Genomic DNA, 18,584 nt, shown 5'->3' with positions numbered 1-18,584 from the left:
CACCAGGAACACTGTACATAATCATACTGTATATTGAGAGGAAGACATTTTAACCCGATTATACAACATTTTTACGAGACATTACGACATTTTCAATGTCGTGGTTCCGAGTGAAAATGTGGTGTCGCCGAATTAAAATGTCGTAATGTCGGGTTCTTGCCTTATGATGAGCGATACCACGATATGATACCAATCAGCCACCATATCTGCTGTTTCTTTTATACCCATATTTATAGGGGATCACGTGGCTAAGTGGCTAGTCGTTCGGATGGGACAAAAAACCGAGGTCCCGTGTACATATTGGCGTGCACGTAAAAGATCCCATGGCAATTGGAATTCGATATAAAAGTAGACCGTAGCGCCGCTGCCCGGGCAAAATTTCCCTAATAACAGACTGTATGGCGTATGCCCGTCTTCATTAGCCCAGTTTAGGAGCAGAACAGTAGGACGTTAAACCCCATTTCATTTCATTTCATTTTCACCCATATTTATAGTATTTTTTATAGCGGCGACTAGTGCACCCATGGACTAGAGCACACTTCTCAAACATTGCATCGTCCTATTCTGTTATGTAGTCGTCTCAACATGTTGTTGTCACGGGTTACTTCTGCTAAACACTTCAATAAAACCCAAAAGGTATTATAAAAGAAAATTTGTCTTTTGAGTAATTCATCAATATATCAAATTCAACCTAAATTTTCTTTTATAATACGTTACTCGTTTCTATTGCGTTGTTTAGCAGAAGTAACCCGTGACAACAACAGAATATGACGATGCTATGTTCAATAACGCAATGATAATGTCAATTTTATTTATTGCCAACACTTTCACAATATATAAAAGAAATATCCCACACTGGGTGTTAATCTGGATTCGGTTTCTGTTCAAATTCCATAAAACATATAATCATTATATTTCACTTTTACACATTCAACGCCATACAAGGACCTAAATTATTTTTTCATTAGTGTCTGTTGGCGAAAGCTAGCATTGTGAAAATTCACTCACACACACACACAGAGACAATGGCGACGGGATAATACGTCCATATTATCAATGTTTTTTAAGGGACAAAGTAAATATGAGTAGGTAAGGTTTTAATGTCAAAGGTTATTGAGCAAAATATTCCGATATTATACAGCCATATACTTATTTGGGATAATTATTGCGCATATGTAAATCATCACGTGATACAGATAAACTACCAAAAACGCATATAAATAGAATTGATTTGATCATTCAGTGACAGTTGTTAGGTACTCTAAGATACACGGTAATTTGTCAAATAAGAAGGCTGTTGCTTTTCTAGTTGTTTTTCTCGGTGAGTTATTTTTTAAAATTAAGGTTAATATTTAATAGATTTATTTTCAATTTAAAATTTATGCACTCGACGCACACTAGGTCATTTCAGGACTAACACATAGTTCAATTTGTTTTCAGTAATTCGATTGCGCGTAGGGTTTTTAACAATGGGGGGAAATTGGAGAACTCAGAGAAAGCCCTCGGTGTTGGACAGGTCTGTATAAGCGGGGATTCTAAACTACGCCACTTCACTCAATGACAGACTTTTTGCCATAAAGCCTAGGCATTAATCCTTTCGGCCACCCATAACACTCTGTGCATTTTGGACCCAATATACTACAGATATCTTTGCTATACGTTGCGAAATGGATCTGCATTTTGGGGATCACGGTGGGTAAATGGGTACGACACTGTCTCGCTAACCCGGAGGTCGGGTGTTCGATCCCTACATTGGCCGAGAAAGTTCATCCAGATTTTCCGGCGTGGTTTCCCCTTGTCAGTGATGCTGGACGGAGGCCCTGACTAGGTCAGATGTCTAGTCGTTCGGATGGGACGAAAAACTGAGGTCCCGTGTACACATTGCCGTGCACGTAAAAGATACCTTGGCAGTTGGAATTTGATATAAGAGTAGGTCGTAGCGCCGCTGCCCGGGCAAAATTTCCCTCATAGCACATTGTATGCCGTATGTCCGTCTCCACTATCCCAGTTTAGGAGCGGAACAGTAGGACGTTAAACCCCATTTCATTACGGATCTGCATTTACAGATGCATTATGAAAGAGCTAAATGTTTTTTAAATCATTAATTTGACATTTAACCGCATGACAAACCTGTAATCAACTCTCTAGAGCATCGGATGATTTAAAAAAAATGGGAATCGAGGCTGAAATTATTATTAATGGATTTAAAATCTTTATATGATGTTTAAAATTCGAAATATGGGAAGATCTAAAGCAGACTTGGCAGCCAAGTCCCTACCGCTACAGGGTTACTGATGTTAAGATAACCAGCGTTCAGAGTCTTTGGAATATCGGGACGATTTGAAAGTGAGGATATACACTCGCAGGTGCTTGTAACAATCACCTCATCTCCTCGGTGTAGACTAATTCCTTTTATATGTTAGGCGCATGGTGGCATACTGTTTTTTTTTTTAGCACATTATATCAAGAGAGTTCGTTTTCGTGTTTTTTAATAGCTTTGGGCCCTTGGTTACTAAAAATGGTGAAACTTTTCAAAGGTCTGTAGAGGGAATCTCAATTAAGAGGAACGTCGGCTATGCCTTTGACATTTTCTTTGTATTAAAAAATAATAGGACGTTTCTGTTTACTGACCCTTCTTTGATTGCGGGGGGGGGGGGAATCCATGAATATTTTTTTTGTAATTTGTAATTCACTCCTCGTCGACCCCCAGGTTAAATACTATCCTGCCTACCGGGAGGGGGGGGGGGGTAGCACGGATATCCAGTGCGCGGCCCCAAAGATCGACGAGGAGTATACTAAAATCAGAAAATAAAAATTCTATTCAAACCTGATTGACCAAAGCCGTCGCTCTGTAGAATGTATTTAGGATGAGAGAGAGAAATAGGGTTTAACGTCCACTCGACACAAACTAGGTCATTTCGGGACTAACATGGTTTAATTTTATTTCAATAATTCGCTTGCGCGTAGGGGTCTTTAGCAACGGGAGGAAACCGGAGAAAATCCACGAGGTTGGACAGGCGACCCTACTCCTTGTCACGTACAACCGGGGATTCGAAACCACGCCAGTTGACTCAATAACAGGCCTTATGATACAGCGCGCTCGTGCTAACCATTCGGCCACCCCCCCCCCCCCCCAGTGTATTTAGGAAATACAGGTAAACTTGCTGAGTATAAAAACAACAAAGCATTGGAAATGTGAAACAACATTCTACAGAGCAACAACGACCAAAGCATATTCACCAGAGTGGAGCTCTGACCACTCGTCTAGGTGAATCATGGGTCAAAGTAGTGTGTTGCAGAGACAGGGCCCGCAAGCCGAGTACCCACTCAATTACAAGGATTCCATTCTCCACCGACACGGATTGCAACGCACGGCAAAGACGTTGCCCTATTACGGTATATTCTTATCACCCCTACACCCCGGGGGAATTAAGGAAATAACCCATCAGAAATCAAAATGATTTCTAAATCAACCCTTGCCTGGTGTATATCGCAGTGGAGCAAACACCACTGTCTAGACAAACTTTCCGACATATATAGGGCACTAAATAGCGTATGTCAGTCTTCATTAGTCCGATTGGTGAAGACAAATAAATGGTTAACCCCATTTCATTTTGTGCACCTATATTTCTTTATATGGTGACACTGTGTAGATATTGTGCACGGTTTTTGTGGTATCTTTCACGTTTTCCTAAACTTTTCAGCTGTAGCATTTTCAGAAACCAATGCTGGTGAGGCGGAGTGTGCTACTGCGTCAACCATCAAATGCGTTTCAAATTTTTCTGCTGCTGCGAATACCGAATGCACGTAAGTAATTATTCCTGAATAATTGGATTCCTGGCCATTTTGACTCGGGTGTCGTGATTTAACTCTAGACCCAGTTTGCCCCAGTTTCCTGCTCATACGATTTGAATATTTAAATGTTGACTTTAAAGCTGTTTTAAGTAATTTTTGTTGCTGGTGCTACTCCTAGATCTTATACACGATTTGTGTGACAAGGGCTATAACTCTTATACACGAAAGAATTTCGATAGGTTTCACAACCTATTTTGACTCTCTTCGGGTCATATTTGATGGTCAGGAGAGAATCAGATCGTTATGGGTCCCCACATTCTTATATTAGTTCAGTGTTTTGAAATAATGTCAAGGTTTCCTGACCACAGTGAAATCTAAATTCTAGTATCAACATCCGATCTATTTGACTCGCCAAAAAGTTACCATTTTATTCTATCCTTACGTTCAATATTGGTCCGTGTTATTGGAATATTTCAATTAATCTAGAAGTCGAACGGATCTAATTATCATCCTGACCAGTGTGTGTCTTGATTCAGGGCTGTATGGAACACAATAACTCTCCTAATTGAGCTAGAATATTCAAACTAGGTGTTTATTAGCTAACTGTAGGAGTTCGAAAATGAGAATTTTCTGCATGGGCTAACTTTAGTTCTAATTAATCGAGAGTGAAGAAACTTGATGTATAGTACCTTGACTAAGTTCCATAATGAGCTTATTCTGCTAATGGTAAGGAGAGCGATAAGCAATTTGATTGATCGAGACTCTGTAACACAATAATTCTGCTAATTGAGGTAGAAATTTCAAACTTGGGGTAGATGTCTATTAGGTGAATGTCTTGTTCTAACTGGGCGCGAGTGTTTAAACTTGGTGTAGATGTTCATTAAGTGATTATCATGCAAAGATTAACATTTTCCGATAAAGATATAAGCAGAGCTACGCAATTCCATTGGTTGATATTTTGGGACAAGATTACTTTTATTCTATCTGATGGAGATTGATGAAACTTAAAGAGGCTCAATCGCTAATATTTTGGATCTAGAAATTGACACAAATGGGTCGCAACGTATATAATAATGTAATATGAATGTATATAAATTGATTTACATCCAATCGTTTCTGTTTTTACTGTAATTTATAATGAGTTATGTTCGGCGAAATACGCCAGAAGTCTCACTCGAAGGCAATCTCTAGCGTCTGGTTATTCCATTCTATACCGATAGTATTTATTGCGCATGCTCTCCAAATAAGAATATGATGTCACCGTTTGACATGCTTTGTGGAATAATTATCTAGCCTCGTTCTACGAGTCCCGTGTTACATATGGCGCTGAAATGCACCCTGGTACAATGGTAAACTGTTTATTTTGTCTTAAATATTGGATATCAGAAGCATCTTTCCTCCGTAAGATCACATCATCAATGTTCAATTAAATTGACAAATAATGTGTGTTTCAATGTCGAAGATTTTGGATGATATTGCGTTAGAGACTTAGCTACTTTAATGTATAGTTTCAGTACAAGGTACTTAAAAATTTTGCCTAAGTTTGACCGTGGAATTTTATGCTCAGACTAAGTCTAGATAATCAGTTAAATTGCTCGATAGTGCAATTGATTAACATGTGTCATCGGTTTATTTTGGTATTGCGGTGGGCGGGATCATCCCACTGTTGGCCTGTATTCATATCTCGTTTTGTATGTCTATGCGACAGTTTGACCGGGAAGAGTTTTAAAATAAACTACATTCTGTTTGATATGTGGAGTTAGCCAATTAAATGTTCAGTTTCGTCGAGCTATACACATAATTCCGGGAGTCACAAATGGAACTTATGGGATTAAAAAAGGTCATTCTGTCAAAGTTCACCCCTATGTGCTCTTACACCCAAACAGGAAATATCAGTATGGAGTTGATGCGATGGAAAGTCTACATAAACGAAGCGAAACATATCTGCTCCGAATGATCCAACTGTGTTACACCAAATCTGAGTCTTACAAGAACCGGTAGTACCCAAAATATTGAAAGTTGTGAGAGTTTAACGTCCACTCGACGCAAACAAGGTCATTTCGGGACTAACATATGGTTTAATTTTATTTCAATAATTCGTATGCGCCTAGTGGTCTTTAGCAGTAGGAGGGAACCGGATGACCCAGAGAAAACCCACGAGGTTGGACAGGCGACCCTACTCCTTGTCACGTACATCCGGGGATTCGATACCACGCCAGTTGATTTAATGACAAGCCTTATGATACAGCGCGCACATGCTAACCATTCGGCCATCCAACACATTGAAAGTTGTGAAGGACAAGTAAAGATATCTTATATATTATAAATATCCATATTATACACATCATATCCAAAATTTAAAGGATATCATACAAAGAGTTTACTAACATTATGGATAAACAAAAGCTTTACAAAACTCACATATAGGCCATGTATCTCATATAAAACACCCCCAATTCAATTAAATTAAAACAAGCCAACAGTGAGGCTGATGTCCCCCGCCGAAATCCCAAAATAAATAGATGACACATATTAATTAATCGCACATTTATTTTTTTTTCAAAAGGATCGAGCAATCAAACTACACACTAAGTTTCATCACTCTCTATCAGATAGAATCAAAGTTATCTTGTCTCAAAGCATCGACCAATGAAATTGCTTAGCTCTGCTTAACTTTAGCTCGAAATGTTAATCATTGAACTCAGCCAAGACATTCCCCTAATGGACATCTACATCAGGTTTAAACATTCTGCTTCAATTAAAAGCAGTGTTTTTCTAAAGTCTTGACCAATCAAATTGCTTATCGCTCCTTAGCCTAAGCAGAAATATCTCATCATCGAACTTAGTCAAGGTAATGATATAATGAATCTATTCTCGGAGTTTCATCACTCTCCTTTAATTAAAACTAAATCATCAACCAATCAGATTGCTTATCTCTGGTTACCGTAATCAGACAATGTTTATCATCGAACTCCATCAAGGCATTCACCTAATGAACGCCTACACCAAGTTTGAACATTCTACCTCAATTAGAAGGAGAGTTATTATGTACCAAAGTCCTGCTTACCCCGAGCAGATGATGCTCATTATGGAACTTAGTCAAGTTATTGATGCGATAAACTAAAGTTATCGTGTCCCAGAGCATCAACCGATCAAATTGCTTATCTCTGCTTAACCTAAGCAGAAAATGCTCTTCGAACTCCATCAAGGCATTGACCTAATAAACACCTACACCAAGTTTGAACATTCTAGCTCAATTAGAAGGAGAGTTAGTGTGCCCCAAAATGTGTGACGGACAGACAGACACACGGACGAACCCATTTTAATAGCCCCCTGCTTTCTGCAAAAGGCGGGGGACAAAAATAAGGAATATATATATATAGTATTATAAGGTTTGTATGAACCCATGCATGCCTGACCAGACTACTCTTTTTTACCCAATGATCAAGATAAAATCGCAAACAAGGACCGGAATACTCACTGGTGAAAAAGATGGTTTGGCCAGACATGCAGGGTCTCTTTACGGTATTACATCACTTTGACAAAATTTCAATTATCCATAAATATGTTTGAAATCATTCTCATTTTGGATCATTGAACCCCACGGCTTTCGACGTTTAATAAATTAATAAGTATTTGATAATTTGATTCTGTTTTAGGAAGAAAGAACCATACTTTCAATGCTTGAGGGATAACGGCTGTACCAAGGCTGACGAAACTTATAAAGGTTTTGTTAATACGTTAGATTATACCAAGTGTAGTGGTAAGCAGGCGATTTTAGTATGTTATCTAGCTGTTATTAGGGACTGTCGCAAAACGGTTATACTGAGGATAAATCTCAATCCCCCACTCGCCTTTCTATCCACGCCGTTGACATATGCCCGTTCATGATTCAATTTTAAATAACCACGGTATCGTCCAACCCACCCACCCAGTTCCTCGGGTTATTCGATTGGAAGCAAGTGTAATTAGTGTTGACATTTATCGACGGTCCTTTATGGTCCATTATAATTTCATATATTAAAATTCGTTGGCGGTAACCAGTGTTGAAACTACAAACACATATCCACAGTTGGTATCCAAATGAGAGATAGAGAGAGAGAGAAATGGGGTTTAACGTCCACCCGACACAAACTAGGTCATTTCGGGACTAACACATGGTTTAATTTTATTTCAATAATTCGCTTGCGCGTAGGGGTCTTTAGCAGTGGGAGGAAACCGGAGGACCCGGAGAAAACCCACGAAGCTGGACAGACGACCCTACTCCTTGTCACGTACAACCGGGGATTCGAAACCACGCCAGTTGACTCAATGACAGGCCATGTGATACAGTACGCACGTGCTAACCATTCAGCCATCCAATCCCCCCTACACCAAATGAGCAATGGTATCAGGTGTTCTAACTAAAGCCCAAGACTTAAAAAAAACACTTAGATTTTTAACTCGAAGGATGACTAACAGCAATGGGTATCACATCCGAAGCAGAGTATGCTTGGCCACTGTTAACATAACTATGGGTGTTTTTGTACGGGTGTATTATCCTTATGCAAGTTGCTAGATGTGACTTTTAAACTTTTGGTGGAGGAGCGACTTGATCAGTTTGTACCCTCGTTACTTCCAGACGTGACCAATCCCTACCCTGGTTAATTTCTGAATTGATCAATCTCTACCTTCATTCCTTCTGGTGATTATTACAACAATATTTAGAAATACGACCTGAATGTGATACTGAATTTACAGAGCTGATATAGCCAGCATAGATTTAACTTTGCTTTGGGAATTTGATATACATGTAGCCAGCATCGACTTGACTTTACTTGCTAAATAATAAACTTCCGGGTTAATCAGCGTTCAGGAACATACATATAGATTAAATGTAACATTGACATTACAAATCAGTGGTACTCTTAAAAATTGACTCTTGAGTGTTCCTGGTATAGTGAGTGATGTACCCAAAGCACCTAAGATAACGATCCATTTATAAATCTTAGCAACTGCAATATTATCACATATTAAGGTTGTTCCATTATTACATATTCCATTTCTTTCCATTCGCAGGTGCTGGTCTAGCCATAACATGGATGTTGCCATTGGTAATGTTATTAATGTCAAGGACGTTCTCTGATTAATAAACAAGAAGACAAAGAAGATGCACCCATATCCATAAATCTACAGGGTATTAGTACCCATCCGGCAATAATGTATGATATACATGCCCAGCCAGCCTTAAAATATGCAAAAATACCATTAAACTATTGTATATAAGAACAAATTTAATCCGCTTAAAATTAACATTAATATGTTCTATAAAATTTACATGTTCTATAAAATTTACATTAATATGTTCTATAAAATTTACATTAATATATCAATAAAATAAATTACACAGTTAATAATCTCTCTTACCTTCCACTGATTTCTAAGGTTCTTGAAGATAATATGTAAACACAATTAAAATGAACTATATAGCGTGTGCATTAATTTTATTACACACTGAATGGAAATGAATTGGGTTTTAAGTTCCAATTTTCTGCACGATTGGGATGGCATTCCAACTACCAAGGACTCTTTTACATGCACCCCAATGTGTACACGGGACCTCGGTTTTTGGTCCCATCGGATCGACTAGACAATTTTCTTGTCAGCCCCCCGCCTTACACCAATGACAAGGGAATTCATGGCCGCGGAATGGACTTAGTTGGTATTGTTGGAAGGTTGTTTTTTTTGTTAATATAATGTAAGTGTCCCTCCGAACCTCAAATATGTCACTGCTAGTCACGTAATTGAGTTTCGGAAGGACACTAACTACCAAGCTACCAAGCAAACAACAACTACGACTCTACTGGGGGTGTGGAGGATCAAAGGAGTAATTCCTTTAACCTACAGTCAACTGTCTGAGAGGCGGTGGGGGGGGGGATTCACAACAAGCAAAGTGTTTGAAGGGGGTCTTTTGGCGTATGTTTAGTTATACGCGTTTCAATCACTGCGAATATGATATCCCTGATATCGACGTCTTTTTTGAACGGGGATGGAAATGAAATGGGGTTTAACGTCCTACTGTTATGCTCATATACTGGGATAACGAAGACCGGCATACACCATACAGTGTGCTATGAGGGAAATTTTGCCCCGGCAGCGGCACTATCGCCTACTCTTATATATAATTCCAACTGCCAAGGGATCTTTTACGTGCATTCCAATGTATACACAGGACCTCGATGTTTCGTCTCATCCGAAGGACTAGACAGCTTTCCTTGTCAGGCCCCCCCATCCTGCACAAGGGGAAACCACGACGGAAAAACTGGATGAACTTTCTCGGCCAATGCAGGGATCGAACACCCGACCTCCAGGCTAGCGAGCCAGCGTCTTACCCACTTAGCCACGTGATCCCCTGGATTAATACTGAAAATGCACCACCCCATAAACAATCCATCCGTAGAACCCCTATTGGTTTCCATCAGCAGTAACAAAATTGAAATGAAACGAAATGGGGTTTAACGTCGTACTGTTCTGCACCGACATAGCTAATGAAGACGACCATACGCCACAGTGTGCTATGGGAAACGTTTGCCTGAACTATTGTACTACGACCTACTCATAAATCGAATTTCATCTGCCAAGGAATCTTTCACGTGCACGTCAATGTATACACGGGAGCTCGGTTTTTCGTCCCACCCGAACGACTAGACAGCTGTGCTTGTCAGGATCAGGAACAAGCTTTTCTCAGTAAAGTGTTAGATGCCGACTGCAGTCCTGCAACGCAAAAAGGGTGACGTAGTTCGATGATGTGTTGATTTCCGCATCAAAGATAATTTTCAACTTCCACTCATTGAGGTTTTTCTTTATACTATTCAGATTGTCCATTATTTGTGTATTCTGGAAACCACGCCGGAAAATCTGAATGAACTTTCTCGGCCAAAACAGGGATCGAACACCCGACCTCCGGGCTAGCGAGCCAGCGTCTTACCCACTTAGCCACGTGATCCCCCACATGTAGGTACACAAACACTCTTGACGAACATTGCTCCAAATAATATCGTAATATGAAACCTTTTTGTTCGACATCGGAATACCTACGAATTCTTGAAAGTCAGCAAATTCGTGCAATTCTATAATCCGTATCCACGTGAATTCTACCAAGTAACATGGTACCAAACTTGCTTGCTAAAATGAATAAATTTAATATCAAAACACGACTTATAAGGTTTTTGTTTTCAACAGTGTGAGGCCTGTATTTGATCCCAGTGTCGGTCAAGAATGTTTCCCCGACCCCCGGGATTTTCTGCAACGTTCGCCTGATCAGTGGTGGATGTAGGGCCTAGCAAAGGACGACGCTAGTTATGATAGTGATTTGGCCGAAAAGTCAAAGTTACATGCATAAATTGTCGTCCACGTAAAAAAAACCTATGTAATTCAAAGAGGGCACCGTCTTCATTAGCCCAGTTTAGGAGCAGAACAGTAGGACGTCAATCCCCATTTCATTTCAAAGAGGGCAATTCAGATAAGCCACATCTGGGCCAAATGTCCCTCAGTACATTGAATTATCTCAGTTGTGCTCATTTGTAGCAAACGTGAAACAAAATAACACTTTGATATTGATTATTTATTACCGTTTCAAAATATTACTATACAATTGTTACAATTAACAAGTGATGCAAAACAGAACAGGGAATATCAATACGGCTCACCCACTCATTGTCCCAAGGTTTCATACAGAATTAGAAACAAATCTGTTAAAAGTTGTAGCCTTTATCACGTTCACATGGTTTCAGAAAAAGTGGGTTAAGTATGGTTAGCTGAAATATATATTTGTCCTCTCAAGGCCCCAATGCTACACGCGCCTCATCATATTCACGTGCTTTTTGTAAAATGAGGTCATCTTCGAATCGCTGCATATCGATGGGGTTTGTGATCTCATGAACCTAAAGGATATGTTAAACAGTGTGACCTCTATCGAATACACAAATTGTTGGGCTAAGGGGCATAACTCCAAAATCGAAAGCCAAATAAGAAAATATTTGTTAGACAACTGTAGGTTATATCACATCTAAAAGGTCTTTAGGAAAGAGGGGTTAATTCTGAAACTGGAAATGTTGGCGTATAAAATTGAGAATTCTAGTGGGTCAACAAGATAAAAACAATGTTTCGTACAATCAGGTGTAATATTCCAGGAAGAAACGGTGCATTATATGCCAAAATTGAACCCGAAATGGGTCCACAAGCTAAAACCAATTTTTCGCTTAAGATTTCTGTTCAATATGTATTAAATCAATCCGATCTCGAACGGTTTGGATATAAACATGTATTTTACATTACATTAAAATCGGATAAAATTGTGACCTGTAGAGTAGTCCACAAATAAATTTTACTGGAGGTATATCTAGACGGACAGGAGCAGCGACATGAAAATGTCGGTGCATAAAAAATAAATATTCATAGACTCAAGGGCAGGTGTTTTGTAATTTTAGGCTGGTTGGAGAAGGTGACAAATCCAGCTTTGTGGGAAGAAATTCCTACCCAAATGATTTCTTCATTTTCTGAAACAACTATGTCCCTAGTGTTCCAGAAAAATTTTCCCCGCCGACCGGAGTTGAGCAAATTTTTTTACAGCATTTTGAAATTTTGACCCCCTGGGTCAATATAATGAAACTGAAAACCATTTATAACTTCAAAAATATCTATTTTACAGCCTAGAAATGTATTATCAACATATAGGAAAGTGATACCAAGGATTCCAGAAATGATGTAAAAAGTAATGTACGACGTCACCGTGACGTCAGAATACAAAATGGCGGAACTGTGACGTCACTGTGATGTCAAAATTCAAAATGGCGGAGACGTGTTGTGAATAAAGAGTTATTGTGTCCCAAACTTTCCACCGTACATTTGATCGGACAGACTGGCGGGTGAAAAGAAAGGTGGGGATCAAAAACATTATTATATGTCAAAGGGTATTCTCTTTATATAGTACCAAGACTGAATATACGCTAGAGAAGATAGGCAGTTTATACACCAACCAAGATAACTTAGTAGATAAACAAAAGGCTTTAGGCCTATATTGAGGCCTTTCCCATAACAAACAAACATGCAGGGCCTACACCATACATAAACCGGCTGGTTATGTGTCATAGCACAGACCTGTCACCTTCTGCATGCACATTGTCATGTATTGGGTACTGCATTCAATTATTTATCAGCCATGCATAGACCACGTTCTACTTTTCTAGGCCTAAGCCAGGACCCAAGCAGTCTATTGATTCTCACTATAAATAAATAGGGTCTTAAAAAATACTTATTTTGCATTTTCCAAGGCCAGTTGTACTAACTTCCTCCCCCGATTTGTCGAAAACATAATGTAATTTATGTATATTCAAAGAAAACTAAACATATTCTAATAATAAATTGAAACAACGGGGGCTGCCATCTTTGTTTCAAGCAATCTGATTGGACAATTGAGTTACTAGGTTTTACTATGGCATACTAGGGAAATGAAGGAAGTTGCTAGGTTGTGCCATGGGTGTAACTGCTTACAAAATGAAAAGATTGGAATATCTAGTACAACAACAGGAAGCACACACATTAGTAACTACAAATTTGGTCCTAACTCAATTTTGATAAAAAAAAAAAAAAAAAAGTGAGTTACTAGGTTTTGCCTAGTGGACACATTTGCGCGCACGTTTAAGAACCCTGACAGTTTGAATTAAATATAAGAGTAGGCCTGTGGGCAGCTGTCCGGGAAATTTTTTCTTCATAGAACACTGTATGGCGTTTGAATTTCGATAGGGTCCCCCCTGCCCCCCGACTAGTTTTTTGTTTGTTTTAATCTTAATCTGTGCCTGTATATAGGCATATTGATTCGTATTATGTTTGTTTCTGAATGTTGAAATTTAAATAAAATAAAATTAAATTATATAACATAAGTTAAAACAATATTTCAATATATAATCTTGTTATGATATATAACCACTAATGGATACAGTTTTGATAAAATAATAAAATACGGATTCGTTGATCAAGAAGGACAATACAATATATAAAAGAATTAACAATAGTGAAATATAATATAATTTAGTTTAAATAAATAATAGTTTCGTTCAAGATACCCGGACACGAACTTTTACACAAGAGGGACATTTCTCGGAAATTGCAAGCCTGTTTAACTAGATATATTTACTTTAGTGAAATATAATATAATTCAAATTTAAATAACAGTTACGTGAATCTCTCCTATACATATCAAACCTGTCCTGACATAAAATATTACACAGTGAAACAGAACACCAAGTATATTATCTGGAGGGCTTAAAAGTCCAAATTTCAAGTAAATTAAGTTAATCCCCTATGTGTCTATTCCTCGAAATATGTTAAAGGGCCAATCCCAATAATATGTAGGAGAATAAAACTGCTTAATTTTGTGTTAAAATCCCTTAAAATCCTCCACCAAAGGGCCGAGCAACTAACTCAATATTTGTGATACGTTTTTAGACAATTTAACCTGTCAGTCTTCATCTGGAAATGGAGACCGGTGTCCCAAACTCTATTATGTGGCTTATGGATAAACCAGACCTCTACTTTATAAAAATACTGTGTAGGTGAAATTTACCTTCGGTTATCAAGTACAGCACATGGGTCATTCATTGTATAGACCTCTAAAGGAATGGGAATCGATTATCAGGTCACCCAACGAAAAAATGACCAGAAATCTTAAAAGGGTTACGTGTCAGGATAAGCATTTGTGAAGTTCACGTCCAAACGACTAAATATTGTGAGCTGAATGTTTGAGACAAGGTAAACACACCATTCCTCTATATTTTGGAGCTTAAATTTCAATAGTACTCAGACTTTTATTTTTGAGACGATCTGTTCAAATCGGAAAAGTCCCTTTAATATTTAAAGTAACATTTACTGATCTAAATATTTTCAAAAGCGAAATTCTATTATTATTAATAATTATTAATCCATGTATACTTGGATCATTCACAATCTATGGCCCTCCATCTTGCACCCAACCAACCAAACATATATAAAGATAATAATAATCCATTTCGACAACCTGAATCACTTCCTACTACACTAATTTATAGAAATCTTGGTTCCAATATAATTTGAGTAAATGATGTTTAAAGTTATCAAGACGATAAAGTCGGTATTTAGATCACTTGGCTTGACCATAATCAACGCTCGATGTCATCGCTAGCCTGCGATATTTACTGGATTAGAACCCGGTCTGCTGCTTCTGATTAATTCAAGTTGACTGAAATTTCAGCAAATTTCCTTTACATTATCTAGTTCTTAACTATTATAGTAAGAACTAACAGCACTTTATCTAATAAATGTGCATATATTAATGCATCTATAGTAAAAGTGCCATTTAAAATTGTAATCCTGTTTATATATATATATATATGACAAGGAAAGCTGTCTAGTCGTTCGGATGGGACGAAAAACCGAGGTCCCGTGTACACATTGGCGTGCACGTAAAAGATCCCTTGGCAGTTGGAATTCGATATAAGAGTAGGCCGTAGTGCCGCTGTCCGGGCAAAATTTCCCTCATAGCACACTGTATGGCGTATGCCCGTCTTCATTAGCCCAGGTTAGGAGCAGAACAGTAAGACGTTAAACCCCATTTCATTTCATTTCATTTTATATATATATATATCTAACATATTCTTATTTTTCAACATTTAAGTCTTCATTATCCTAGCAACGTTACTTGTTAATCGAGACCCAGTCTTGCTACCCCATTTTTGAATTATATCATTAAATGGCAATCGTATTTTAATCCATTTGTTCATCTGCGCCACCCGGTGAGCTAGAGAGTTGATTATAGGCTTTTCATGTAAATAAATGTCTGAATAGTAATTATATAACATTTAAAGCCAAAATGAAAACCTATAATGGGGAGAATTAGGTCTTACGTAATGCATCTTTAATATTTACTGAGGAAACCCGATACGTAATTGTAACGCGTGACTTATTAATATACCATCGGTTATCTAAACACTTATGTATTTCATATTTCATGGAAGCTAGGCGTGTCAAGCTTTCTCCGTACCGCCAGGCTTTTTATTCAAAGTGGTTGGAAATATTGCAAGTGTTACCTTTATTATATCTTCAAGTCAAGTTTTTGGGTAAGTATATTGCTTTGTGCTGGAATACACGGTATTATTTTAGGCCCGTGGCCCTACTTTGGATACAATCTTCTTTAATTTTAAGAAATTGAATTCTTTATTTATTTATTGAAATACACTGTACATATATATATACGTAACTACAATATAAGCAGTATTACACACTAAAAGGACACACACTAAACAGTAATTATCACGCCGCACTACCCCCCCCCCCCCCCACACACACACACCAACCACCCCTTATTAATCACAGAGAATAGACAAAAACAAAAACAAAAATCTCACTTCGTTATACCCAACAAAATATCTGTTTTCCTTATTATTATTTTGTCCTCTATACGAAAGTATACGTTATTATAGAGACAAATACGCAAAACGTACTGTTAGTTGAAAGTCTACCCAACAAAATATCTGTTTTCCTTATTATTATTTTGTTGTCCTCTATACGAAAGTATACGTTATTATAGAGACAAATACCCAAAACGTACTGTTAGTTGAAAGTCTACAGTGTAGGTCCTAATTGGAACCTACGGTTTAAACTTTTTCAAGTAATTGAATTCTCACTTTATTAGAATTTACGACAATGCTCTAGATTTGTGGACCTCATTGATAGAATTCTTTGTTGTAATTTGCCGGGATTGTACTTGGTGGGTACTCGGACATTGATTTGTTCAAGCAAGCGTTGTTGCGAATTCTCCCGTATATACAAGGTATCAATGTTCAAACACTCTTATATTGCAATAACTCATGAGGGTTGGTTATCCTGAAAATGTTGCTTTTTCCCTAGTTTGACTTGGGTTAGTTTACTCTCTTTTACTTGATAGAGGAATTCCTTGAACTGAACACATACGTGATATACATTGCTTAAGGGGGAGGGTGGGGGGTGAGAAATGAAATTGGGTTTATTTAACGTACTGCTCCGCTCCGACTGGGCTAATGAAAACGGACATACGCCATATAATTTGCCATCGTCTCGTATATAAATGTGTCTTTCTAGATCCGCAACGTTTGGCCATGGTTATACGTGATAACTAAGGGAGAGGGGTTTTACATAGCCTAAGCCTATTCCCCAATCCCATTCAGACAACCTGAATAAAAATATTGTTTAAAAAAAACAAAATTTTTTATAAACCCAAACGACTCAATTTGTATAACTCTTCAATTTAAAAGATTACGTTTGGTATGGAATTGTTATGTTTTCCAGCTCACCCAACGAAAGCTTTGACCCAAAATCTTAAAAATGTTACGTAAACCGGTTACGTAAACCGACTCAATATTATGAGTTGAAATTTTCAGACAAGCTTAACACAATCTGATTAAAAAACAGATCCTATTTCTTTTGAGTTTTTTATAGTTCAAAATTTCGTTTTAATTGTCTTTACTATACTAGAATCTGGAAGAGTTGTTTTTATGTGACCCGCGTTCGGGTTGATATGAGGGATTATAGGCTGGTTGGAGAAGGTGACAAATCCAGCTTTGTGGGAAGAAATTCCTACCCAAATGATTTCTTCATTTTCTGAAACAACTATGTCCCTAGTGTTCCAGAAAAAATTTCCCCGTCGATCGGAGTTGAGCAAATTTTTTTTACAGCATTTTGAAATTTTGACCCCCTGGGTCAACATAATGAAACTGAAAACCATTTATAACTTCAAAAATATCAATTTTACAGCCTAGAAATGTATTATCAACATATAGGAAAGTGATACCAAGGATTCCAGAAATGATGTAAAAAGTAATGTACGACGTCACCGTGACGTCAGAATACAAAATGGCGGAACTGTGACGTCACTGTGATGTCAAAATTCAAAATGGCGGAGACGTGTTGTGAATAAAGAAACAACAGCAAGCAAATAGACAAGAGGAACATTCTGGACACCATAAAATATTCATTCGGATCATCATCAATAAAATCATAAAAATATTCTTCAGTTCTGATTTGTTCTACCCCGTACCAAATTCATCTTCTAAATCAATGCTGATTTGTTCGCTGTTCAGACAACCCTCCCCGTGGCATCGTCCACATGCTTCAACACATTTCAAACCATTCTGTGTACAAGAACATGACGAGCATTGGTTTTTCAACGATTTACATTTACACCGGATGAAATTCAGAACGTTGTCTGGTGCTGATGGAAGAACAGTCGCGATGGGAACGTGTCTATTCTCTATCACTTGCCAACCCCAATTCACAGGATTGACGCCATCGTCTAGTTCATCCCAAATTCTACCAGAACATGAACGCAGTGAGCATGCTGCTCGGCCGCGGCAGCTGTTGGAGGAAGTCTATTGATTTGAATGGAATTTTTTTCAGCGATCATAGCTTTGTACCTTAGGTACCGGACTTTAGTCAGAGGTATCTCATTTTTGTTACCATACATTAGACAGAATAACCTTTCTCCAGCTGCAGGTACTTCAGACTGGGAACCTCCAGGTGAAGCTATTGTCTTGCTAGCTTCCCGAAAGATGTCACTGTTCGTATGTTTAAGAAGTCCCAATTTACCGACTCTGAAACAACCAGAAGTGGTATCACACCCAGACCAGGCGCGAATGAACAATAAATTGTCTAATACAGTTTTATCCATTGCGCTGCAGACTGATTTTATGTCATAGTTGTTGCGCTTTTTGTCCAAGTGGCGAAGATGAATTGTCAAATCA

At 38.1% G+C, this 18,584-nt stretch overlaps 1 long non-coding RNA gene across 1 annotated transcript; it reads left to right on the top strand.

Moving 5' to 3' along the window:
* Positions 1-1,176: 1,176 nt before the first annotated feature.
* LOC126824979 (uncharacterized) lies at positions 1,177-9,193 on the top strand. Its single transcript, XR_007681708.1, has 4 exons — positions 1,177-1,321; positions 3,705-3,807; positions 7,455-7,558; positions 8,854-9,193. It is a non-coding gene; the product is annotated as an uncharacterized LOC126824979 (long non-coding RNA).
* Positions 9,194-18,584: the final 9,391 nt, after the last annotated feature.

This window comes from Patella vulgata, chromosome 6 (assembly GCF_932274485.2).
Source record: "Patella vulgata chromosome 6, xgPatVulg1.2, whole genome shotgun sequence".
Classification (NCBI taxonomy): domain Eukaryota; kingdom Metazoa; phylum Mollusca; class Gastropoda; family Patellidae; genus Patella; species Patella vulgata.
The sequence above is the reverse complement of the archived record's forward strand: the minus strand, read 5'-3'. Positions and strand labels throughout refer to the sequence as shown.